We start from the raw sequence: 27,629 nt of genomic DNA, 5'->3' as shown, positions 1-27,629 counted from the left end.
TTGTTTTTTATTTGGTCGGGTTGTTGTCTCTTTGACACATTCCCCATTTCCATTCTCAATTTTATCTTTGACACATTCCCCATTTCTATTCTCAATTTTATTGGTGATACCTCAGGGACTAACAGTCCACCCACAGAGCTATCGATCCAGTCGTAGTAATAACATGAACGATCCCAATTTAAATGTAATAAATACGCATTTTGTCTCTTCAGTGATGTCTAAAGCCAAAATATAATACAAAGTGGCCAAAACCAAAATTTAAATCCTCTTAAAAATACAAAGAGAGAGATGCAACATACCATGCAAAAAAGTGAGGAATTATTAATAAGTGTTTGCAATTGTTTATTATTTTAAAACTCCTCGTGATGATATATTCATTATTCAAATATTAAAGCGATGCAGTTGTTATCGCAAAGAGGATTGTTTTTGTTATACATTAGTTTGCATGTGTTTGATGTGTTTGAGCTTTTGATTTTGTCATTTGATTAGGGACTCTCCGTTTTAAATTTTCCTTGGAAGTCGGTATTTTTGTTATTTTACTTTTCATTTACATTGAATATACAATTGTAACATAATTAGTCCTTCAATACAAGAAGATTTGAATGTTATTTTTTGCTAGTGTTTTTGTGCACGAATAACAAAATTATTTTCCGATAGATGAATCGTCTTCAAAACTCATCCTGTATAGGGGGACAAACATATGGATGTCTTTAAGGCTTAGTCAAGAACAATAGAAATATCTTCTAACTTCAAAGTCTTTCTATAACATTTTCACGGAATGTAAATGCATTGTAAAAGAATGCGTTTACAAGTGAGAGGATTAGCTAGCTTTAAAATCAGGTTCAATCCATCATTTTCTACATAAGAAAATTCCTGTACCAAGTCAGGATTATGACAGTTGTTATCCATTTGTTTGATGTGTTTGAAATTGATTTTTGGCATTTGATTAGGGACTTTCCGTTTCGAATTTTCCTCGGAGTTCAGTAGTTTTGTGATTTTACTTTTAACGCCAATTTGTTCTCCCAAATAAACCAGTCTACTCGTTAAATTTACCAGAACAGTGCAACTTATTATTTGGTGTATACTTCATTATGGCAACGGTATCAGAAGTCATTATATTTAGTTGATGCGGACGTCTAGGGAAAAAACGAAAACATAGAAATGCAGGTGAATGGTTTTTTTAATTATTGCACAATGTTTTATATTTGCTTAACTTTTATACGAATGAACGCAAATAAAAAAAATAATGTATAAAATATGAGTAATACAGAACACAATACAATACAATATACAATACGAAGACGAACACAATCATGAAACAGACAAACAGTCGTTTGACAACCTCCTTTTTAGGAAGTACAACAATTACACGATGCAATCATTAATAGGTTTAACATTTTGCACATTGGACATCCGCACCTTCATATATTAGTATATTTAAATGCAATAATCACACAGTTATTAGTATGCCTTTATCTCATACATCAGGTGGAAATACAAGTACACTTTTTGAGGGTCAAAGACAATTTTAAGGAAGCGAAGCAGAACCCCTAAAAAGATTTGGTCCTTCGTGAACAGTGGGAAACAGGAAGCCTCAGGTGTGGCTCCACTTAGGAACACCGACGGATTGATCCTCAACGACCCGAAGATAAAATCCTAAACAACCAATTTAAATCTGAAGCTAATATCCTAAACAACCAATTTAAATCTGTCTTCCTAGTCCCTATCCCAAAATGGCACCTATTATCATCGGAACCACAGGTGTGGCCAAGCTTCTTAAAAATTTAAACCCACACAAGGCAACAGGACCAGACTCGATATCGTCTCGCTTCCTTAAAGAGTTATCATCAGAATTAGCGCTTGCTCTTGCACACATCTTTTAATTCTCAATTAATGTTGGGCAAGTTCCAGATGACTGGCGCATGGAACATGTGGTGCCCCTCTTCAAGAAAGGAGACAAGAGTACTGCGGCAAATTATCGTCCTGTGTCTCTAACAGCAATTTGCTCCAAAGTGATGGAGCACATACTCCACTCGAAGATAATGGAACATCTAGAAAAGCACTACATTTAAACACCAGCCCAACATGGATTCCTCACAAAACGCTCATGTGAGACTCAACTGATCGCCACTATTCATGAACTGGCAAATGGACTATCAGATGGCCAACAAATCGACGCAATACTATTAGACTTTGACAAAGCCTTTGATAAGGTGCCACACAAGCGACTTCTCCATAAGCTCCAATACTATGGAGTCAGTGACTATACTCTCAAATGGGTGGAGAGCTTCCTGAACAGTAGGAAACAACACGTTCTAGTGGAGGGAACAATGTCAGACGAAGCAGAGGTAGTTTCTGGTGTACCACAAGGTACAGTAATGGGACCCCTGCTCTTTCTTGTCTTCATCAATGACTTCCCTGAATCGGTTAACTCGAGCGTGAAATTATTTGCTGATGACTGCCTGTTATATCGTCCTATAAGATCCACTAGCGATTCCACCAAGCTACAAGACGACCTTGATAAATTAGAAAAATGGGAAAATGATTGGCAAATGGCGTTCCACCCGCAAAAATGTACTGCCATCCATATAAGCAAGAAACGCAAACCCACCATATGCGATTACCATCTGCATGGCCATACCCTTGAAAGCGTCCCAGGCGGGAAATACCTTGGCTTATACATCAGCAAGGACCTGTCTTGGCGTGAGCACATCAACCAGACCACAGCCAAAGCCTTTAGATCTGTTGGATTCCTGCGAAGGAATCTCAGGAGTTGTCCTCAGGAAGTAAAAAGTCAAGCATATACAACTTTAGTAAGACCCGTCCTTGTGTACGCCAGCGCTGTCTGGGATCACTACCAGCAACAACAAATCTTACAACTGGAAAACGTACAAGCCAGGATGCTAGATTCGTAATGGGGGACTTTTTCTCAAGGGAACCAGGTTGTGTGACTAAAATGACTCAGCAACTAGGTTGGGAACCACTGGAACATAGGAGAGCCAGGAGCAGAGTCATCATGTTCTACAAGATAATAAACCATATTGTAGAAGTTCCTGTTCACCACCTGCTCTGCCATCATGATACCAGAACCCGTGGTTCCATATCAAATAACATCAGACAGATAAGGACCAGACTGGACTGCTTTAAATATTCGTTCATCCCAGCCACCATTATATCCTGGAACAACATAACTCCAGATATCCGAGCTTCCCCGTCTGTGAAACACTTTCGACACGCCATCCAAGATGTCAGCGTGTCGACACTACTCCACATCTAAATTACAGCACCGTTTTTAACTGTACATACAGATCTCTTTTAATTGTACATACTTGAAGGTTTTTAGCTGTTCACTCACGCTGGAGTATATACACTCAAATATGAGTCCACTCCTTGACGGGAAGATAGATAGATAGATATGTAAAATTATATGTAATTCGTTTGAATAATTCCATATTTACATACACAATTTGGCAACATTTAAAACAATGCATAATGTACAGTAGTTGTCGTTTGTTTATGTTATATATACGTGTTTCTCGTGTCTCGTTTTGTTTATATAGATTATATATTATTGGTTTTCCCGTTTGAATGGTTTTACACTAGTAATTTTGGGGCCCTTTATAGCTTGTTGTTCGGTGTGAGCCAAGGCTCCGTGTTGAAGGCCGTACTTTAACCTATAATGGTTTATTTTTTAAATTGTTATTTGGATGGAGAGTTGTCTCATTGGCACTCACACCACATCTTCCTATATCTATAAATTAATCTACCATTAATCTACCGGAAAAACGATTGGTAAAAATTACTCATATTTAAACAGAGGAAACAATAACCAAATATGGAACTAAATATCATTCTGTATATCTAAATATTTTGCTTTCTGTTGGTAGATCTACGTTAAAAAAAAGTATTAAACATTGATGTTTGTGTTAAAGCTACGATTGCATTTACTTCAGGCATATTTGAAATAACATGGTTTTTATTGTCGCTTTTTTATCTATGCCCCTTTAGATTTTTTACTCTTCGGGGATACATATTTTGGTCTCCCAGACTTTGTATATAGATTGTTCCCGAAAAAAAGTGTTGAGTGTACTTATAGTACGAAATTTCCGTCAAATTTTGTTGAAACTACTGCATATACCATTCTTGTAAATGTATTCATAAACTTGCCTCCAGGAAAAGAGATGAACAGGACCGGCAAGAATTTTCTGATGGGTTTGTATCTTGTATTCCGCCAAAAACCTCCTAAAACGAATGTGTCATTCTGATTTAAACATTTATGTAGATTCAATACACGATACCGACATATATCTGTAGAGCTTTCATTAAGTTAAGTACATCCAAACTCCTTTGTTCTACCAGTGTATGTGGACCGGATCATACCTGCCAGATCAATCTAGCTTGGTTTTTTTGTTTTGCATGTTTTTATCTGTATGGTTACATGTTGGATGGAACGTGAAAACCTCAATAAAACTTATAATTTATACAATAAAGACTAACTATCAAAAGTTATGTCGGAAAACCCCAGTTTCTTTTGGGGGATTCGTTTTCAAGACCTTGAGTATAACGAACCACGATTCATTTTTCTGTTGATAAAATTTTATGTACAATAAAAAAAAATCACCAGACAGTATCTGCTTTCACAGACAGTTACATGTTCAAACAACAGAAAATCAATGCAAATTTGTATATGTTACATATAAACTAGTTAGAGGTATCATTAACATTGCACATTAAACTTATTATATTATCCTTCAGGAAATCAGTAAATATAGAATAACCATACATTGTCTCGAAATATCAATGTTATTTGTACAAGGCTTAGAAACAGGTAGAATGCGAGGCTGTGCCGAGCATTTTTACCTGTTTCGAGCCGAGTACAAATAACAGATTGATATTTCGAGACAATGTATGGTTATTCTTTATATACTGCAACTCTTATAACTGTTCAAAATGAAGTATTTAGGGTAAAAAACATCATTTCTTAATTTTCAACGGAAGACGTAAAATTTCCGCGAACTTGTATGTTTTATTGACGTCATAAATAAAACTCTACGGAAACATATTGTCAACGTCATAAACAAGGTGATATACGGTCAGTGACTGTATATCACATATGAATATACGGTCAATGCAATTTGACTGCTCAAATAGCACAGCTGCAGTATATATTATGATAGATTGACACAATTGATAAGCATATGTTCATAATTTTCTATAGATCGTGCACACAACGGACAAGTGTCATTATCATACATGTAACATTTTAAAAGTTTAAAATCAGTAAACAAAATTCTATGAAGTACCTGAAAATAAAGTTCCTTGAATTCTCCAGGCAAGATATGTAAATTTAAAAAAAAACATAACACTTTTAAAGTTCTAATCCGGATATTTTTTAATTCAATAAGGTTTTGATACAGGAGATGATCCAACAAGTTTTATCAATGGATTATCAAATGTTCAGTACTTTGTAGATAAGGACTTGTTTTTCTTCAACATGAAAAAAACCAATCTGCAGTAATTTCAAAATTCTTTGCAACTAGATTGACATTTTAATTGATAAAATGTACACATAAAGAAGGCAAACTGACAGTCGAATGTTTATAGAATTTGCATAAATTATCGATATATACCCCTATACCTGGATACAAACTCAATAATTATGTCGCATATTCAAACATTGTATCCGTGGCTCATAAAGGGTATATATATACTGTTATATAGTGATATATTATAATGATTGTGTGGAGTTCTAAAATATGGTTTATGAAGGGTAAAAGGTTTTGTATCTAATCTAGAACAGCTGGGATGAAAATTAGTGACCCCATTCGGACTTAGTGTGTCAGTGTAAGATCGCCCTCTAGCCATCGGGATAATCTTATTCTGACACACCACGTCTTTGTTGGATAACTATTACATATTTATCCTTACATCCCAGCTCCTTTGTTCTAACAGGGGTGATCTGAGCCGGATCACCCCTACCGTATCACCCCAGATTGAGTTTCTTTGTTAGACATGCTGTCATAGGATAGTTTTTGACGCAAGTTTGGAAAAACAATATGTAAAATTATATGTAATACGTTTAAATAATTCAATATTTACATACACAATTTAGACAACAATTAAAACAATCATAACAAATAAAATGCAGTTTCTAATCGAAATTATATTTTATAAAGAAAACCATAGATCTACCGGAAAAACGATTGGTAAAAATTACTAAATTTAAACAGGGGAAACAATAACCAAATATGCAACTAAATATCATTCTGTATAATTATCTAAATATTTTGCTTTCAATATTGTTTGATTAATATGATACCTTCTGTTGGTTGGTCTAATTGAGTAATAAACATTGATGTTTGTGTTAAAGCTACGATTGCATTTACTTCAGGCAGATTTGAAACAACATGGTTTTTATTGTTGCTTTTCTATCTATGCCCCTTTAGATTTTTTGCTCTTCGGGGATACATATTTTGGCATTCCAACCCTTGCATATAGATTGTTCCGGAAAAAATGTGTAGAGTGTACTTATAGTACCTAATAGTACAATATTTCCGTCAAATATTGTTGTAACTATTGCATTTATCAGTCTTGTTAATGTATTTATAAACTTGCCTCCAGGAAAAGAGATGAACAGGACCGGCAAGAATTTTCTGGTGGGTTTGTATCTTGTATTCCGCCGAAACCTCCTAAAATGAATGTGTCATACTGATTTTAACATTTATATCAACTACCTACACGATACGGACAGATATCGGTAGAGCTTTCATTAAAGTTTAGTACATCCAAACTCCTTTGTTCAACCGGGGTGATGTGAGCCGGATCATACCCGTCAGATCAACCTAGCTTGTTTTTTTTTGCTTTGCATGTTTTCATCTGTATGAAAATGATATCTCTTTCTGATAAAAAAATGTTCTTCTTTCCTTTATTTTAATGACAGAAATAGTGAGAGATGTATTTTAATAGCAATGTCAAAAAACAGTCTACTAAATTGAGTTTAGTTTGAGGATTCAACAATACGAAATTTTCTTTCATAGATACTAACTCTTGTTATACTCTAAATGAATTTAGCAAACTAAATTAAGAACAGTTACTTCTCTGCAAAAAAAAAAGCATCTACATCATTTGGACCTAATTCAGCGTAATTATATAGGTATCATCAACATTTCACATTAAATTCATTAGGAAATCCTTCAGGAAATCAGTGATGAATTATGATAGATTGACACAATTGATAAGCATATGTTCTAAATTTTCTATAGAGCTGCACACACCGGACAAGTGTCATTATCAGACATGTAACATTTTAAAAGTTTAAAATCAGTAAAAAAATTCTATGAAGTACTTGAAAATAAAGTTCCTTGAATTCACCGGGCAAGATATGTAAATTAAAGAAATATATAACACTTTGAAAGTTCAAGATCCGGATATTTTTTCAATCCAATAAGATTTTGATACAAGAGATTTCTAACAAGTTTTATGTTCCAGTACTTTGTAGATAGGAGTTGTTCATTTTCAATAGAGAAAGAAAACAATCTGCAGTAATTTCAAAATTCTTTGCAATTGGATTGACATTTTAATTGATAAAATGTACCCATTTAGTAGGCAAACTAACAGGCAAATGTTTATAAAATGTGCATACATTATCAATTTATACCCCTATAACTAGATACAATCTCAAGGTTTATTTAACATATTCAAACATTGTTTCCGTGCTCATAAAGGGTATATTATACTGGTATATAGTGATATATGAACTATATCATAATGATTGTTTGGAATTCTAAAATATGTTTTATGAAGGGTAAAAGATTTTGTATCTAATCTAGAACAGCTGGGATGTAAATTATTGATCCGATTCGGACACACCACGTCTTTGTTGGATGAAAATTATTGATCCGATTCGGACACACCACGTCTTTGTTGGATGAAAACTATTGATCCGATTCGGACACACAACGTCTTTGTTGGATGAAAACTATTGACCCGATTCGGACACACCACGTTTTGTTGGTTAACTATAACATATATATCCGAATGTCCAATTTATATCGGCTCAAATATCCAAATCTATTGAAAATTTTCATTCCTATACAGTGCATTCTAAAAAAAATAGCCATAAAGGTTTTAAAGTTAACTTTGCAGGTAACATCAGCTGATAAGAATAGATCTTTATTATTATAGATTTTATGTCGCCCTTTATAAGTCTTTTTCTTTTCTTTTATTTTGATGGTTTTTTCATGATTTTATATTCCTCTGGAAAGTCGCAGTATACCTCAAATTATCAATTTTTTGGGGTTCTACATAGATAGAACGCGGGCACTATAATTCCTAATATCTTTTTATTTACAAATTATTTTCTTACAAATTATAATCTTTGGCAATTAAATGTACCAAACGTCACTCAAAAACTCAAGACATCGGAATAACGAAAACTACATACTACAGTTTTTGAATAAAAAAAAGTTTGGCCTTCTCAGATAAAATAATCTTTGGCAAATTAATGTACTAAAGACTATTTACAAAACTTAAAGTTGAGCAATTATGTTGATTGTCATTTTTTTTATTTCAATGTTTGAATTTCTTGAAAAGTACAATCTACCGCATGTTAATTAGTTTTTGAACATCATCGTCATAGCTATATTTATTTTTACAAGATGTTTGGTCGTCATCGAAATAATAGACTTCGACCGAAGATTATTTACAAACCACAAACCGCCTGTTAATGATTATCAAAAAGCAAAAAAAAAAAAATGGGGAATATGTGCATGGGACACAGATGATGCCATTACCTTCATTTCATGTTTAATGGGAAATAACTCAAAAACAATAAAAGTGACGCTTCCAAATTTTTTCTTTTGTGGTAATAATCATTATGTTCACGTTTCATAAAATTTGGTTGACACAAACTTAAGTTAGAGAATGGAAACGAAAATGTTTATAAGTTTTCCATTTGTTAATATAGTATAACTCTAGAACTGTAAAATTGACGCCTCAAAAATTCAAACTTGATCTATGTTTTAAGGTTATAAGCACTGTGTATAAGTTTCATAAATTTTGGTTGAGACAATTAAAGTTATGGAACGGAACCAAGTTTGGGACGTACGTAGATACGAACAGACGTTCAAGTGTAAAACTGGATGCCACCTTCCATCACGGCGGGCACAACCAAAACCCATTAACTCAAATAAAATATTATGACCATTTGAAATCTGGAACTAAAATTGAATCTTTGTCATCTTATCGTAACTGTTTAAAATATTAATTACATTTTTCTAACCATTTTTTATAACATTTAAAGTGGCACTGTAAGCTGCATATCCTGTCGATGTAAGTTTGAAGATCAAAAACTATCATAAAAATAACAGAATATTGCAATAAAAAAGGATAGAAAACAGGAACAATAATAAACTACTTTTAATCATTAACGATCTGTACGTGGCATTTATTTATTACTAAATTAAGGAAAGTTTAAATCTAATTTAAGTTTTGAAAATTATTTATCTTGGGGGGACTAAAGAAAAAGTAAAATTTTAACCAAATTTCGAATAAGTGCCCATAATCTGGTAATTGAAAAAGGTCGACATTCTGGAATTAAATTAAATCAAAGATTATGTAAATTATGCTCATTGGAAGTTGAAGACGATGTAATAGGAACTTCTCATTTAAACCAAATTAGCTCAAAATTCAAAACTTTTGATCAACTAAAAGTCTGATGACAATTTGTTATGGTTAATGTACTCTGAAGATTGTTATATATATGATCAATTATATACATTAATATGCAACTTAAAGAATGAAAAGTTCAAATTGTTGAATACTTAGTTTGTAAAATAAAATTAGTTGTTTTTACTTGTACTAAAACTAACATTTTTCTAGTTCTGACTTCAGAATTCGCAATTCTTAGCCATAAAAGCGCGAGGTTTGGCTAGCCGCAAAACCAGGTTCAACCCACCATATTTTTCTTAAAATGTCCTGTACCAAGTCAGGAAAATGGCAGTTGTTATCTTATCTGTGTGTTTTTTATTGTCGTTTTATTTTTGTTGCACCGTTGCACTTCAGTGTTTCTATTGTTTCGTTGTTTTTCTCTTATAGTTGATGTGTTTCCTCAGTTTTAGTCTGTAACTCGGATTTGTTTCTCTCAATCGATTTATGACTTTCGAACAGCGGTATACTACTGTTGCCTTTATGTACATTAGAAGCTAAACGCAAATGTGTATATTTATGTCATTTTGTTTTATCGGTCTCGATATTATCATTCTAAAATATAATAGACAAATCAATAAGTAAATAATTTTTGATTAAATGTTCCATAGGATATTCATAGGTTATTATGCATTAAGATTTATCAACAAGTGAAATGACATGTATTATTAAACATAACTGCCTAGTGTCCAAATCACTTTGACAGTTTAAAGTTTAAAGGATTATTGATTGCCTATCCAAAAATTGTGATGTCATGAAAATGTCAGTTTGGAAAAAAACAATGCAACAACACACAAAATGTTATCACAGAGATATGTCTCGCCTTTTTTTATTTTGATTATGCAAATGTTGAATCAAAATAGCAATACTTAAACATCTTACACAAGTTTTATGCAAATATTCAAAGTCAATGAACCATGACTGAGTTACATAGCTAAACAATCTCCATGCAAATGAGATGTGCCAATGCTTATACAACTGCATACCAAATACTATTAAGCATAAGTCGTTCCCAAACCTAAATACAACTATCAATTTGTAAACTATGTAAAAGTTTCAAAGTCAATGAACCATGAAGCGGGGGCGGTGCTATATATTCTCCATGGAAACAAAGCCAAATTATCTTCATGGAAATGAGACATAACAATACTTATGCAACTGCATACCAAATATCATTAACCTAATACTTGTGGTTCCCCATAAACTGACCTAATCACAACTATATAGTAATAACTTCCTGTTGTCTGTAATAGTTACTTGCTATACATCTTATTAGTGCATTCTATTTGAATTTATACTTTGTATGTCCTCGTTTTTCTTTTTTGAATAATGCTTTCCACTCCGTTCAACAAATTACCTCCAATTTTTATTTGGCAATCATGCATTTTTGATACAATTTTGAGGTAAATTTACAATTAATAATGATGCAAAATGTTTCAATAGATAGAGATATTATTATATTTTATATTTTATATTACTGGCCTGTAACGTATAATTGCATTAAACTAAATGGGATATCTTTTAGAAAAGTAATTTCCAAAATGTTTAAGCAAACTAAATAAAATACCGTCATAGATAGATGGTTAATGACAATGCAAGTTGAAACAAAAAAAAAGATCATATACGTTTCCTGCTGAATAATTTAAAGAATACATAAGAATCTGTTTTTTATTAGTGATTTTTCATGTTTTTGTCCTATCTATGAATTTTTTTTCAGATTTTTACTGTATGATTCCGAGACAGTCATGGTACTTCCTTGAATAAATTGATTCAAATTATAACTCTTGTTGTATTCCATTTCATAATCGTAACATATTGTTAAATGAAATGTTATCACCCAACAATTCTGAGTGCTCAATTATTTGGCTTGAAGGAGTACAAGCATAATCCAGTTTGATTGAACTACAGGTGATCCAAATCTCTTGGCTGGAACATTTAGATGAGGGTTTGCTAAAACCTAACGAAAGTCTTTGGTGGCAGTTATTGTAAGCTAGGTTTCATTCTTTTCCTGCCAAGTTTTATGTCAGTTTGCCTTTACAGATATAGTTCTCATATTATTAACCTTAGAGATATACAAAATATTCGATAAAGTATTTGCAATTTATTTGTTATGCACTTTTGCCGTTTCATGCATGTGTTGAATTCGAATGTTACATTGATAGCTCATCACTAGGGTCAAGTAGTATTTTGACAACATAAAACCTTTTTCAACCAACAATTTTACCAATGGACATGTTTTACAATTTTGATAGCGATTTTTGTAGAAACTGCTACATCTCTGTAGCAACACACACACCATAAAAGATCCTAAATACCGTTGTCAAGTTTCTCTGTTTTATAGTATCATGAACTTCATCATTCCTTATATTGACAGTTTTTTATGCCTATAAGTTAATTTTAGTCATGAAAACTTAATAAATTTTATGTTCTTTTTAGAGATCCAATATTGATTTTATTTTGTTGATGATTTTTTTGTGAATAATAGTAAATTTTTTCTTTGTTATTAAAGTATAATTAACATTTCACTGTAAAAATCATTACAACAGGCTTATTTCAAGTGATGAAAATAAATTATGGTCATTCATCTGATTGATATGTTAGAACACACTATTATGTTAGAATTTGAATTGAAATACATGCAGTTTTTCACTGTAAAATGTACTTCATTAATTATTGAATGTGAATGTGTACTAATATTAATCATAGTTCAAGTATACATATTCAGTTTTGTTATATTTTATTTCCAGAAATACAGCAATTGTTTTGTTTACATTTAAATTTATAATGCAATCTTTATACACAATGTTCTATTAAATAAAATATTCATGCTTTTTCTATGTATTTGATTTACTAGTTTAGTTATATGGAAGATGTGAATGGTTAAAGTTCTCAAGTTCATGGGATTTCATATACTAGATATTATTGTTGCTCAAACCAGTTTTGTTTCTTCTTCATTGATTCAGCAATGTAAAACTAGACATTTGAATGGCCAACCTTTAGAAATAAACTTTAAATATCTTTAGTATGTGGACTGCTATCAAACTAGATATTTAGTAACCCAATCTACTACCAGAATTTGGGCCAGTAAGGACTGTGATATTGCTAATTTTAGTGTGTGAACTTTCATTTGCAACTTCTCTTATATGTCTTATTGTATCTATTTGTAACTTGGTACATTGTCCATTGATTTAAATTGTCATGTGTGGAATGGATTATCTATTAAGTTTAATTATTTCAAACCTTATCCTGTGATTGTGGGTTGTTCATCTACTGGCATGTTTAGAGTGTTCAAATATTTAGTTTTCTGTTATGTGCCAAGTCAAAAAAAAGGCTGTTATTATCTGATAGTTTTTTTTCTGAGTGTGTTGCATTGTCGTTTGTTTTTTGTTGCACTTCAGTGTTTGTTTTGATTCATTGTTTTTCCTCTTAAGTCGATGTGTTTCCCTCGGCTTTAGATTGTATCCTGATTTGTTTTCTCTCATCCTATTTATGACTTTTGAAGAGCAGTATTCTTCGGTTGCCTCTATTTAAAGGATGTGAAAGATATAGAGAAATTAGAAACAACAACCAAGTGACATAAAAATTACTGGAAGACAGTATGACAACCATAATTATTGTTCCTGCTCTTTTAAGATTTACATGATGATTTGTCCTCTTATTTTTAGCTCACCTGGCCCAAAGGGCCAAGTGAGCTTTTCTCATCACTTGGCGTCCGTCGTCCATAAACTTGTACAAAAATCTTTTCCTCTGAAACTACTGGGCCAAATTTAACCAAACTTAGCCACAATCATCAATAGGGTATCTTGTTTAATAAAAATTGTGTCCGGTGACCCGGCATACCAACCAAGATGGCCGCCACGGCTAAAAATAGAACAAAGGGGTAAAATGCAGTTTTTGGCTTATAACTCAAAAACCAAAGCATTTAGATCAAATCTGACAAGAGGTAAATGTGTTTATCAGATCAAGATCAATCTGCCCTGAAATTTTCAGATGAATCAGAAAACCCGTTGTTAGGTTGCTTCCCCTGAATTGGTAATTTTAAGTAAATTTTGCTGTTATTGGTTATTATCTTGAACATTATTATAGATAGAGATAAACTGTAAACAGCAAAAAAAGTTTAGCAAAGTAAGATCTACAAATAAGTTAACATTACCAAAATGGTTAATTGACCCCCTAAGGAGTTATTGCCCTTTATAGTAAATTTTTAACAATTTTTGGTAAATCTTAGTAATCTTCTAGAAAAATCTGCTCCTCTGAAACTACTTGGACAAATTAAACCAAACTTGGCCACAATCATCATTAGGGTATTTAGTTTAAAAATTGTGTCCGGTGACCTGGCATACCAACCAAGATGGCCGCCACGGCTTAAAATAGAACAAAGGGGTAAAATGCAGTTTTTGAATTATAACTCAAAAACCAAAGCGTTAAGAGCAAATCTGAGGGGGTTGATATTGTTTATCAGGTCAAGATCTATCTGCCCTGAACTTTTCAGATGAATCGGACAACCCTTTGTTGGGTTGCTGCCCCTGAATTGGTAATTTTGAGGAAACTTTGCTGTTTTTGGTTATTATCGTGAATATTACTATAGATATAGATAAACTGTAAACAGCAATAATGTACAGCAAAGTAAGACCTAAAAAAAAATTCAACATGAACAAAATGGTCAATTGACCCCCAGGGAGTTATTGCCCTTTTTAGTCAATTTTTTACAATTTTCATGAAATTTGTAAATTTTCACTAACATTTTCCACTGAATCTTTTGGACCAAGTTCATTATAGATAGAGATAATTGTAAGCAGCAAGACTGTTTAGAAAAGTAAAATATACAAACACATCCCCATCACCAAAACACAATTTTGTCAAAGATCCATCTGTGTCCTTTGTTTAACATTAACATTGACCAAGGTGAGCGACACAGGCTCTCTCCCCGTCCCCTGAACATAGAAAAAATGATAGTGCGGATCGGGTACCTGTATTATGGACACAATCCTGTATATATCTAGAATAAAAGAAGTCGGTATACAATTACATTAATTTCACGAATTTCATTTTAGCTTATCATGACCCTTTCATGCATATACCCAGAATGTATGTTTAACTATTGATTTTTTGTTTGCGGTTCCATCAGATTTTCAGGAAACAATTCTTGTTTCAATTTATAAGCAATAAGTATGATATTTAGGCTATATGCTGATAGAGGAGCCAGCAATCAAATTAAACTCTCTAAGTTGTATATAAGATTGATTTTTTTTGTAATAGTTGTCATAGAACCCCGTGCTATGCTTGTAGTAACTGCTGTTAGTGGAAAAGTGCAATATTAATGTTTCCGTTTTTCAGTAAAATACAAAATTTTCCTAAGATGCAATTTCTAGATTTTGTAGATTAACTTCGATTCCTGTCTAACAAAGGTAAAATTAACTAAAAAAAATGCAATCAACAAACTTGATTTTTGCATTGAATGTTATTTTTCTGATACTTCTGATAAGTGTTATCATTTATCAACATGTAACTGCAAAAAAGAGAACAACAATGAATCATGTTATACCCTTAACTTGACCGATCCCCTTTTTCCAAAATTTTCAAAGTACCCTTTAATATAGTTTACCCATGTCCCCTTATTTACCTCATCTTTCAGTTAAACATACCGGTAGTTATTTAACAACTGTATACATAATATCTGTGTCAACAGCAATAAAGCTTCACATTTATATATTTTTTGTATATATTTTTATGCAAGTAATGTCCCTTTATCACAGAGATAACCACAGTTAGAGTAGAATATTTGGATTCATATAACAAATATACAATATGTTTATTTACAATATTTACAATAATATCACATTCTTTTCAGCAACCTTCAAATCAGAAGAAGTAATCTTCAACTCTATACTTCTTAGAAAGTAATCTAAATCATTAACTTTTCTACAAAAAATCATCACAAATAACTTAAATACATCATTCAATTCATTTAATCAGTTTATAAACTTTAGATACTTGTCTACTTAATAGATACAAGCTGGAACTAGATTTATGAATATCATTGAAAATTGCTTATTGTAGCTAGGTCAACTTTATTTCAGAATACAGAAATGTAGTACAATATTCTTATTAGATAATAACATTGTTTGTTTACATAATGACATTTTAAATAGGATATTAATAAAATATTAATTTTTATTTAATTGAAATTAATGATTTTTAATCCTGTTAAAACAAACTGTCCGTCTGTCTGATAAAGAATCTAATTTTCATTTACTACATTAAAACCAAAAGAGACACTTACTAAAATGCCAAATTGTTGAATTGATGAACTGGCTTAGGAATTATTCGCTGGTATGGTTTGTGTTGTTCCACTTTTGGCGCTCTACTATTATATGCTTCATTCATGATCCTGTGTTATAAGAACAATCAGTACCATTTCTTTTAATAAATGCTATGAACAGGAAAATAGTCTGAAAATGTTTTTTTGTTTGTAGAGAGAGAGTTGAATGTCAAAATGTAATACAGACCAAGTGACCAGAAATATATTAAGAGATCACTTGGAAATACAAAAAAAAAAATCAAGAAATAGAAACCCTGTTTTTTAATAGTAACACAAGTGCAAAGTTCAATTATACAGATATGGACTTATTTTATTCAAAAAATGCACTCATCTGGTGACATTTTTATAATAATAAAAAAATTTATCAAGGAGGGAAGTGTCTTTATATATACACAGAATTTTATACGATGAAAATTGATTTTATTTGCAGATATGTATCAAAGTACATTTCAATTATTTTATTTTTATTTCACCAAGATTTCCTGAACTAATCACATATTTATCATCATTTCAACTGTCACTTGTCTGCATTATTTTTGTCATCAGAGTTACTACATTAAAACCAAAAGAGACACTTACTAAAATGCCAAATTGTTGAATTGATGAACTGGCTTAGGAATTATTCGCTGGTATGGTTTGTGTTGTTCCACTTTTGGCGCTCTACTATTATATGCTTCATTCATGATCCTGTGTTATAAGAACAATCAGTACCATTTCTTTTAATAAATGCTATGAACAGGAAAATAGTCTGAAAATGTTTTTTTGTTTGTAGAGAGAGAGAGTTGAATTTCAAAATGTAATACAGACCAAGTGACCAGAAATATATTAAGAGATCACTTGGAAATACAAAAAAAAATCAAGAAATAGAAACCCTGTTTTTTAATAGTAACACAAGTGCAAAGTTTAATTATACAGATATGGACTTATTTTATTTAAAAAATGCACTCATCTGGTGACATTTTTATAATAATAAAAAATTTTATCAAGGAGGGAAGTGTCTTTATATATACACAGAATGTTATACGATGAAAATTGATTTTATTTGCAGATATGTATCAAAGTACATTTCAATTATTTTATTTTTATTTCACCAAGATTTCCTGAACTAATCACATATTTATCATCATTTCAACTGTCACTTGTCTGCATTATTTTTGTCATCAGAGTTTATCAACTATAATTTATAAATAGTTTAAGCCATAAAGAGATTACACCAATAGCAGACAACGACACTTCTGTTATTGAATTTGATTGTCAAAATTGTAAAATGAAACATTTCTGTCTAATAATTTTGTTTAAATTGATGAAAATCTATACATTTAAGTTTTGTTGGCCTACATGGACTTTCAAATTGATTGATGTTTCATCGACAACTGTCGTCTTTTTCAAAGTATAAATAAACCGAAGCAATTATAAAATGCAACATTTAACAAATTTTTAATTGAACCATGATATATGAGGTATTTGGACTATTTAAGCTTAATGCAATTTGTTTCCAACAATGTATTTCTTGACACCATACTGCAATCACTTTTTGTTAGATAATAGAGTAAGTTTAGATCATTGATTTTTGATTATTTGTAGGCAGATTTTTGTTTAAAGGCTTCAAGTACAGTAGTCTTGTTATTCAATATGAATGTTACTATAGTTTATTCCCTTGAAAGACAAAACAGTTAGATAAATATTATCAATAACTTTTCGTTTAAAAATTGAAAATTACAACATATGCAATTTATGGCAGCATTTTTAAAAAACAATTTCATCTCTCCAAGTCTTTCAACAATATAAATTATTCTGCTCTCTGTCTTATTATCTTCACCAATGTCCTCGTCTCCATCTTGAATCAATAAGAAGCATCTACCCCATGTCCATCTGATAACTGGAAAAACTGAGCATGCTTAGCACCATCAATTATGATAGAAAGAAAGTTATACATTAAGTAAACACCTTGATTCACAAGGAGTTTATACTTGGTCCACTTTTATAAAAGATTTAACACAAGAAATGAATATTGATATACAAAAAGTAATGTACTGTCAAAATATGGAAGAAGTTGACAAACTAAAGACTTGGATTAAGAATATTACAAGTAAATTTTATTCAGAACTACTGAAAAATAAAACAAATAGTTTGGGGACGAAAATAACATACTTTTTCTTTACAAGAATATTAAAGTCAAACAAGAACAGGAATTTTATCTAAAATATAAAAATTTTGAAACTAGACGTTTATTTACAAAAAAATAGAATTAGAGACCATAATTTGCTCATTGAGAAGAGCAGATATCTAAAAATACCTCAAAACAATAGAACATGTCTAACTTGTAAAACCTTAGAAGATGAAAATCACTTTCTCCTCCACTGTCAAATTAATAATGTTTTACGTATAAAACTTTTTAATGACATGGCATTAGATAATTCTATGTTTCCAAATCTATCTGATACACAAAAACTAGTATTCCTACTAAATCCTTCTAATATAAACCAAGTGAAAAAACAGGTTTCTTTAGAAAACAGTCTTTAGAGCTGAGGACAGCGGACTCTTAGTTAGTTTTACTTGTATATATATAGATATGTGTGTGTTCAACTCAGTTATTTTATTGTTGTTGTTACTTTTGTTTATGTCACAAGTATAATGTTACTTATATGACAAATAAATATTATTTCGTGATGGGACTTCCTTTTACTCATGGTAGATATGGGTACTAGAGCGCCATCTATCAAGAAATTAGGTCTATCTACCATCTATCTAGGCTGTCATAATGAAATCTCCTCTCCTCTTGCATCCATCCAATTTACAAGCTTACCATAACTTTCCTGACATTTAAAAGATGTTCAATCATTTTAAACTCATTTTAAACCAGATCTTGCATATCATAATTAAACAAGTGAGTTAGTTCCCTTTTTGTACAACAAAATTGAGAATAATCTAATTCCACAAAATTGTCCAAGTTTGGTAAAAATCCATATAGTTTCTGAATCTAATAAATGTTTAAAAACTTTAACTGTAGATCGAATGTAATGTTAACTGGAAGAAAACAACATTTCCTTCTAGATACTAGCTTTTCTTCATAAACAAGCTTCTGTCCAAGTTTGATTCAAATGCAAAATAGTATAGAAAATTATTAAAATTTAAAAAAAAAAATAACCACAAAGTGAATGTTATATTTCCCTGCAAAATTAGTTAGTCCATTTTAAAGTAAAATATGAAAAATGATTTTTTTTTTTTTACAAAATTTACTTCTTGATACTATCTTATGATCATAAAGAAGCTTCTGTCTAAGTTTGGTTCAAATTCAAAATAGTATAAGAAAGTTATTAAAATTTTAAAAACTATAACCAGAATGTTATATTTCCCTGCAGAATAACTAAGTCCATTTAACAGTAAGATATGACTTTGGTAAGTGTCGTGAGAGTATATGTTGAGTTTCGAAGTGAATTGTCAATACCGAATTCGTTTATCAAGCAGTTAATGTAATTAGTTTTAAATACAAAAACGATGTTGTTTTGGACTTTATCTGAAGGGATTACAACATATTAGTCATGGAGGTAGGGTATGTGTTTTGCAACATTTGGGTTTTTAAGATTAACGTAGCATCGGCGTTGATAGACCCATTCAGTTTCTCAATTCTGATGTGCATCAACGACCTCACAGCCTCAATCCATTTGGAAAGAGTGTCTCATCTTCCCTCTCGCGCTTAGCCCATTACCTGGCACAATCCTCAACTGAATCCACCATCATTTTGTAATTCAAAATGATGAATTTAGGCTCATGATATTTCGAACCTTTCGATAACACATTTCGCAGGGAAGTGTTATTGACAATGTTGAGGTCACCAGTAATAACGTGGCTCGCCGGATTATATGTGAAGTGGGAACTAGCACAAGTGCAATTAGCATGTTTAGACTTGAAGTCGTCAATATTGAGATCCTGCAAAACGTGTTTGTAAAAGGGATCTTTCGTAATATTTCTTCCTGCAGACGTCGCTGGTGTTCCATAAGTGGTTATCGGAAACGTTTAATCACTTTGACGCTTGAATCACATTACGTTGCAAATGTTTACATTAGTAACCATAATCGACACTAGTCGCCAATACTACCAAACTTTGCTTCAAAATAGAATTGTTTTTTCTCGGCTGCAATTACACTGAAGGAGGGCCACATTTTCCCCATAACGACCATGAAATTCTTTTGAAATGGACAGAAGGCATCAAGAGAGTTGATCCACCAATAAAAAATATAGGGAAATCGGGTAGAAAATTCGAACACGTTTGCCATATATGTCATATATAACCAGTTGATAACCATGTCATGCTAGGATATTACAGGATTTTGTTATTATATATTTATATTTTTCTTTTATTTAATAGTAAATTATTTAACTTCTTGTTTCATTTATTCTCGAGTAAACAGCTCAATTGACAGTTTTGATATTAAAAATAGGGGAATGACACACGGATTTATTTTTGTCTTCAAATATTCCCTCACACTGCGTTAGTTTTTCCCTAATCTTCATTTTTTCAACACTTTACTTTTGTTTGCAATGTAAATAAGAATATTTCTAGACCATAATAGTTATGTTTTGCACTTTTAAATTATAGCAGGTGAAATATATTACCTTGACAAACCAAATGATGAAAAATATTATAGAAATATCTCAAATGTATATGTCTTTAAAGTATTTTCAAAAAAAAATATGATTCTTTTAAAACATCATTAAAATGTTACTGGTTTCGGACACCTCTGAGTGTTTGTAAAATGTCTTATAAAGGATCAGGGAATTTCTATACTAACTTTGTTAGTATTAAAAGTCCCTGAAAGGATTTAAATGTGTTTTTTTCCCATCAAATATGCATGAAACATGTTCAAAACATAAAAAAAAATCATTTCAGCAGAATAAAATGTTCAAGAAATATTTTATAAAAAAAGTTTCATCAATCTTGATGTTTTCTAATATCATCCTTCAAGTCACAGGCACCTGTCTCTGAAAAAAAATCCTATGACGAAATTTTGTTATATGCCGATTTCTCGACTGTCAACCCCACTGAAACTTGTTATGTCTTAAATCTAAATTGATTTATCTTGACAATGGTGTATAAGCAACCTACTCTTGTAGTTGGAATCATCCGTAACAATCCTACCCAAGCGGGGGCGGATCTAGCTATTTTAAAAAGGGGGGTCCCAACCCTGGACAAGGAGGGGGGGGGGTTCCAACTTCATATCCCCATTTAAATGCATAGATCGTCCAAATAAAAGGGGTGTTCCAACCCCTATAAACCCTCCACCTGGATCCGCCACTGCGGCAAATACGTCAATTGTAGTTATTTCGTCTACCGACGCAAAATAGGAAATACTCGTCTCGCGGTAAATGATTAATTATTAAACTTGTTTCAAAAAAAAATGTTAGTTTTTGTCTGAATAGAACTTATCACCCAGTTAGTATCTTGACTTTTTTTTTTGCTTCTGTAAAGAAAATGTTAAAAAAAATAGCCCGATTCAGTATGTGTTTTCAAAGAAAACTGTTCAATTTAATACATTGGTTTCATAAAAAAATGTATATCGAAAAGCGTCATCTAATCAGTGTGACTAAATTCAGAAGCAATAGTTGTTGCTACATGTATTAGATATACATGTACATATGTGGTGTTTAGGGTGTATTATTATCATATGAGTCTATAACGATAGAGTTCATCATATTTTATTTTGAATTATTTATCTACTTCTGCATATCATGAATCTAGGCTCTTCTAATTGATCCTACAAAAGATAAAAAAAAAAAAATATTAAATCAAATACAGTTAGGAAAAATCTCATTGTACTAGTCAGCTATACAAGGTCACAACGCTAAACACAGCATACTTGATATATGCTACAATCATGACAATGTTTGTCTTAATTTAAGACTCTCTCAAGGCAAAACAATAAAGGAGAAAATCTATGATCCAAGTTCTAATACATTATTTGTTGGAAGCTTAATGTCCAGTGACAAATATTTAATGCATGTTCCGTTCAAAGATTAAATAAACAAGCTATTTATAAAAAGATTATTTTTAAGTTTTTTTTAAACATGCAGGTATGATAATGTATGTAAAATTATGAAATTTATTACTTTTTTCTTTAAAGTTATGAAAATTTTCTCCCTGTCGGGAAGTTCTTATTATAAAGATTTTTTTTTATCAAACCTAAAGGATGATATTTCAATAGCCATTGAAACTACAGAGATATTACCCTTTGAAGTACTTGAGAAACCTTTTCCTCTAGAGTTTATTAGTTTGGAAAACTATTTAGAGTCTAATAAGATTATACGCCAAGAACAGACAGAATTCAAAAAAGGGAGTAGAACTATATCAGACATTTCTAAGTTTAAAAAAATATTTAGTTGGATTAGTTTTCATAATCATTTGCTAATCACTTATTCAGAATTTGAAATTATTCCAGAATTAAATTATTCCTTTAATTGCAAATAAAATTTCTTTATAAAAAGTTCTGATGATACAATCTTTTGAAATTTAAAAAAAATACCCAGTTCATGTTATATTTTAAAAGTTCGGGTGTTTTGAAGCTTGGGGTTTCGGGATTGGTCCTTTCGGGGTCGGACTGGGAATTCCTTTTTCGAATTCGAGTTTCGAGAAGTCGGTATTTAAATTTCTTTAAATTCGGGACATCGGGATTTCATGTTCTTAAGCCCTGAATCAGGACCCCTCCGACCCCCCCCCCCCCCCGTATATGTATGTACAGTGGGTTTTTTTAAAAATTTGTTTAACTTGAGGGTACAGTACATGTACTATGTATTAGTCACTTGGTATTTCTCACTCTTAACATTTTATATAAAATTGCATAACAAAAGATTATTTGGGGGATATTTCTAATTTGATTTTACGCAATTTGCATTGGTACCAATATCAGACTAATTGTTTGTTTATTTTGTTTTTGAGCATTTTTCATTTTCTTAGATAAACATAAATATTTTTTCTTTTGAAACATTTGCTCTATATATATATCTTTATTTCAATCAAATTAAATTGTTAGAAAAGAATGTGTTCACATCAGAAGAAAATCCAAAAAATGAAGACAGAACTATGACAAATTAAACAATTATTCTTTATATACTATTCTGTGTTTTTCGACACATTATTTGCAAAAAATGCAACCACAAATGCCTCAAATAAACGTGTTTTTATATCACAGAAATAAATAGCCAAAAAATATAGGTGACTAAAACTTTTTGGCCATGTACCACTTGCGGATCAAAGGGGAGGGGGTCCGGTGGTTGGAACCCCCTTTTTTGGTCGATCAATGCATTTGGATGGTTGAATGGGGACATGTGGTTGGAACCCCTCCTCCCCCTTTATCCTGGGTTGGACACCCCCTTTTCAAATGGCTGGATTCGCCTCTGATGTACAGTCAGTAGACAAAAGTGAGTTTCCACTCAAAAAAATATCCCATCTGATCATTACAACTAAAAATTAAAATCAACATTTTTCAAAAAAAATATTATCAAGTGACTTTTTGAGCGATTTTTATAAAATAGATACCAAAGGATGAAGAAATGTCTGAATTTGTTTTGTTTATTTGGACTAAAATTTTGTGAAGGATGTTTTCATTTTCCGATGGGTAAAGCACAAACGCTAATTCTAGCGGTTCTAATTTGGATAAAATGCAAAGCAAATTTTCGAGAAATATTTTTCTTTGTGTTCACCTTGTCAGAAAATTAAAATGAGCCTGAATAATAGCATGGCCAAATATACATAAAAACTTCAAACATTTCTACATCTTACGGTATTTATTTTATATAAAAAAAAGTTGTGTAATTCTTTGGTAATACTTTCGTTTTTGAAAAATATTGATTTTAGTCGAAATTGATAGGATTTTTTTTTTAGTGGGAACTCAATATTTTTTCCCCACTGATACGGTAGCGGCGTTTCCGCTTTATAAGAGTTTGTTAGTGAGCCCTATTGAAAATTGTAGTGCAATAGGTTTGATGTAGGTATAAGAAATGTTTGGTACTGACTGACCCAATGAAATAAGGAGGTATTTTCGACTTAACTTATTTATGATGAAGGATATTGCCTCAGTTGACGCCATCGAGAACTTTGTTGGCAAAGGAAAGATTTGAAAGGAAAGGACTAGTTTGAAAAGTCTGTGACTCGCATTACTAGTATTTAAAATGACGGCTGTAAGTTTGTATTGGTTTGCATGAGGGTTTTTTATTTACATTATCATTCCGTGAATTGAATCGATTAGAAAATATTCGTGGAAAGAAAAGCGTTCGTATTCATTGAATAAAAATCCTCGACCGTTTTAGACGTTATGGATTTGAAAAAAATATTATTAAAAATCGTCAACTCCAAGGTAAGAGACCAGATATTACAAAATGATTGAATATTTTCGTTGTTTTCTCATTGCCATGGTGTATTTGACGTTCCTTGATATGGTTCTTAATGACCATGACCATTAAGGTCTTCTCCCTTTTAACGGTCAATTCATTCTAAATGGTTTGAATACACGGCATATAGAAAATAAATGTATGTTAGAAGATTAAAGATGATTGGTTTTCATTACATGAGAACCAAACTACAAAATCGATTAATCGTCATTTGATCAGCATACAATATGTATATCAGCCTTTTTGATAGTTTTTATTTCAAAGTTATACCAATAACAGTAAAATGATTAATAAGCAATCTTACTTGAATGGTTAAAAATAGCTTTTTTTTTGCACTTACTTCCTCTTTCTTCACGTTTCTTATGAAGAACCTCTTTCAATGTATCTTCGACTTATCGGTTATCCGGATAAGCTTGTTACACTTCTGAAGTACTTGAATCGACGCTTCAAGAAGCTTCATAGCTCTAGCGGGCCTTTAACTGTCAATATATTCCACGGCTCTTTCAGTTTATTTTAAATTTATGAGTTTGACTGTCCCTTTGGTATCTTTCGTCTCTCTTTTTCAATACTGTCTACTATGTCAGAATTCAATTTAAATTGTTTCTGATTTCCTTTGAAATGAAACGTGGTCTTAACTTCCTTCACCTTCTTAGCCAGAAGTGAAGACTGTGAGTTTTGTTGTTCGAGTTTCTTTCGATACCAGCCACCTTGCTGTTCATGTTTTGAACAAGGACAACAAATCTACATAAGTAACTTCTTCGTCAGAATTTCTTTCTTGTTCAACGGTCTCCTTACTAGGTACTTAACTGTCAGACATAATAACTCTTCCTATACTCAAATACACACTACTCGTTAGATGGTCTCCACCCTTGTTGATAACATTTCTGGTGCACGCACAACTTTAAATATCAACGGAACTCTTAACTCTTTTATTATTCAAATAAGCTCGCTACCTGACCTCGAAAATGCATACGCCTGTCGTACATAAATATATATATATAAGATATAAACAATATAATATAATATCATATTTTTACGTAAGCAGCTAGGCCTTAGATTCAATTCTTTTTTTATTTACTTTTTTCATTCTTTTGACATATAATAAATAGCATAAACCTTATTAATTTTCATGATAATAACAATGTGAAATGGAGAAGTCATGAGAAAGCAGAACAGCATTTCAAGGCAATAGTCATCATTTCAAAAATTTAAAAACATTGTTACGTCGTCTTTGTATTAGATGTAATCTACTCATGTCTGAGTTGCCTAAGCAACGAAGATATAAGAGATGACTACATCTTTTTAACTAAGAAATAATAAATAATGATTTTAGCTTTTTTCTTGTTCTAAACTGATAAAACAGGAAAAGTGTCATTATCTTTATTTTTTCAGACGAAGTAAAACTTTCAGAAGATGTTTCATAGTTATGAATTTCGGAATGCAATTTTAATTGCGTCTTTGTTTCTGTCATTTATTGTTACCTTATCACTGTTTTTGTATGGCAATATCACGGGTGTGATTCGGTATAACGAGAGAAATGATCGTGAAAGAATAACTAACGGCGGTCAAGTATTGAGAGACGATCGTGAAATCTCTGGTAACGGATCGTGAAAGACATTTAATCGAGAAGACATATGAAAGATCAATAAATATTCTTATTTAATTAATTACACAGACAAATTAACGACAAAATAAAACTGTCTGTCTAAATGGTTCAACATTATGATCAGTATGTGAGAATATCCAGTTTTAAAAGTACATAGTTATTACAAAACAACAAAGGGCAGATTGTTTCTTGACATTTCAATGACATAAAAAAAATGTAAACAAACATGATTTTTTCACAAATTCGACTAGAAAAACTACTTTATAGGATTCATTTGAATTAATCAAATAGTTCTCATAGTTGTTTTGTATAAACATAATCTTAAACTTGGTAAATGAAGAACTATTTACACAAAAATTGATTTTTCGGATCGTGAAAGATCGCGTACCGCATGTTTGAAGATCGTGAATAATTCTTCAATTATTTCATAATTAATATCTGTTATTGGTATTGAGAAAAGCTAGATAGGTCAACATCCTCAATAAGTTTAAGCATTTCAGAGTATTAATATTTTCAGAAAATGAAATGTATAAATAGTTGGATGATTGTAGGATGAAGCTTTTTATTGTCATGCGAAGTACTCACTTATCACGAGTTATAAAATACCCACATTTTGTATATTGGATCCAGATCTGGATACATGTTCGCCAGACAGGATTCACCTGACCCCGAATTTGCTTCATTTCATGGATGAAGATTCATTTTGTGGTCAAGTCCGTATCGCGGATTCGTTAAGCTTTATGGTAACTGTTTGTTGTTATGATTGTAAGGTGTACATTTTCGACTTCTGCAAGGTTTCAAATAACATCAAACTCATTAGCATGCATCATTCGGCAATGTTCGTTTCATGTTGTTCAGCCTTTGGGATATATACCTGTATGCTATAGCGCCAAGGTATTTCGTGTATGGTGTACATATCTGTCTGCGTGTTTCATATATGACCATGATGACGTCAATTGTATTTGATATATTGAATGATATTACGATGTCTATGTCTGGCTGTCGGTCAAGGTTCACATACTTTTGACCTTATTTTACGAATTAATGGGCCAATCATTACTTCTACATTTGTCAGATTCTAACAAATACCAAAATTTATGACAAACGCGATGATTTTAATTTTCCTATAGTCAACTTTCCATATGGATTATATGTGTCTGATACGTTACTCTAGAGCTTGCTCAAAGTACGTTGATTTTGTTGAACGAGGAATACAGCTTTCTCAAAAGTTGCTAAGACAGGACAATGAATCAATCAAATTTAGATCATCACTCAAGATATTTTACGGTCGCCATCATGAGCTGATTGGCCATTATGACAAAAGTGTGTCAGAAATTATATCTGATATTCTGCCTCAGTCATAATAACCTTCCATCATTTACAAACTGAACAAAGAAATAACACGACGGGTATCGTTTACGGTGCAGGAAATGCTTACTCTTCCGTAGCACCTGATTTACTTCCGGTTTTTAGCGGAGTTCGTGTTGTTTATTAATTATTATTTATAACTGTTGATGTAAATGTCATTTAGTTTTGTGAGTCTTTGTTTACTCTTTGGTTTTGGTTGTTTTTTTCTTCTAAGGCACTGTCAGGATCGAGATACATTTATTT

This window comes from Mytilus edulis, chromosome 10 (assembly GCF_963676685.1).
Source record: "Mytilus edulis chromosome 10, xbMytEdul2.2, whole genome shotgun sequence".
Classification (NCBI taxonomy): domain Eukaryota; kingdom Metazoa; phylum Mollusca; class Bivalvia; order Mytilida; family Mytilidae; genus Mytilus; species Mytilus edulis.
The sequence above is the reverse complement of the archived record's forward strand: the minus strand, read 5'-3'. Positions refer to the sequence as shown.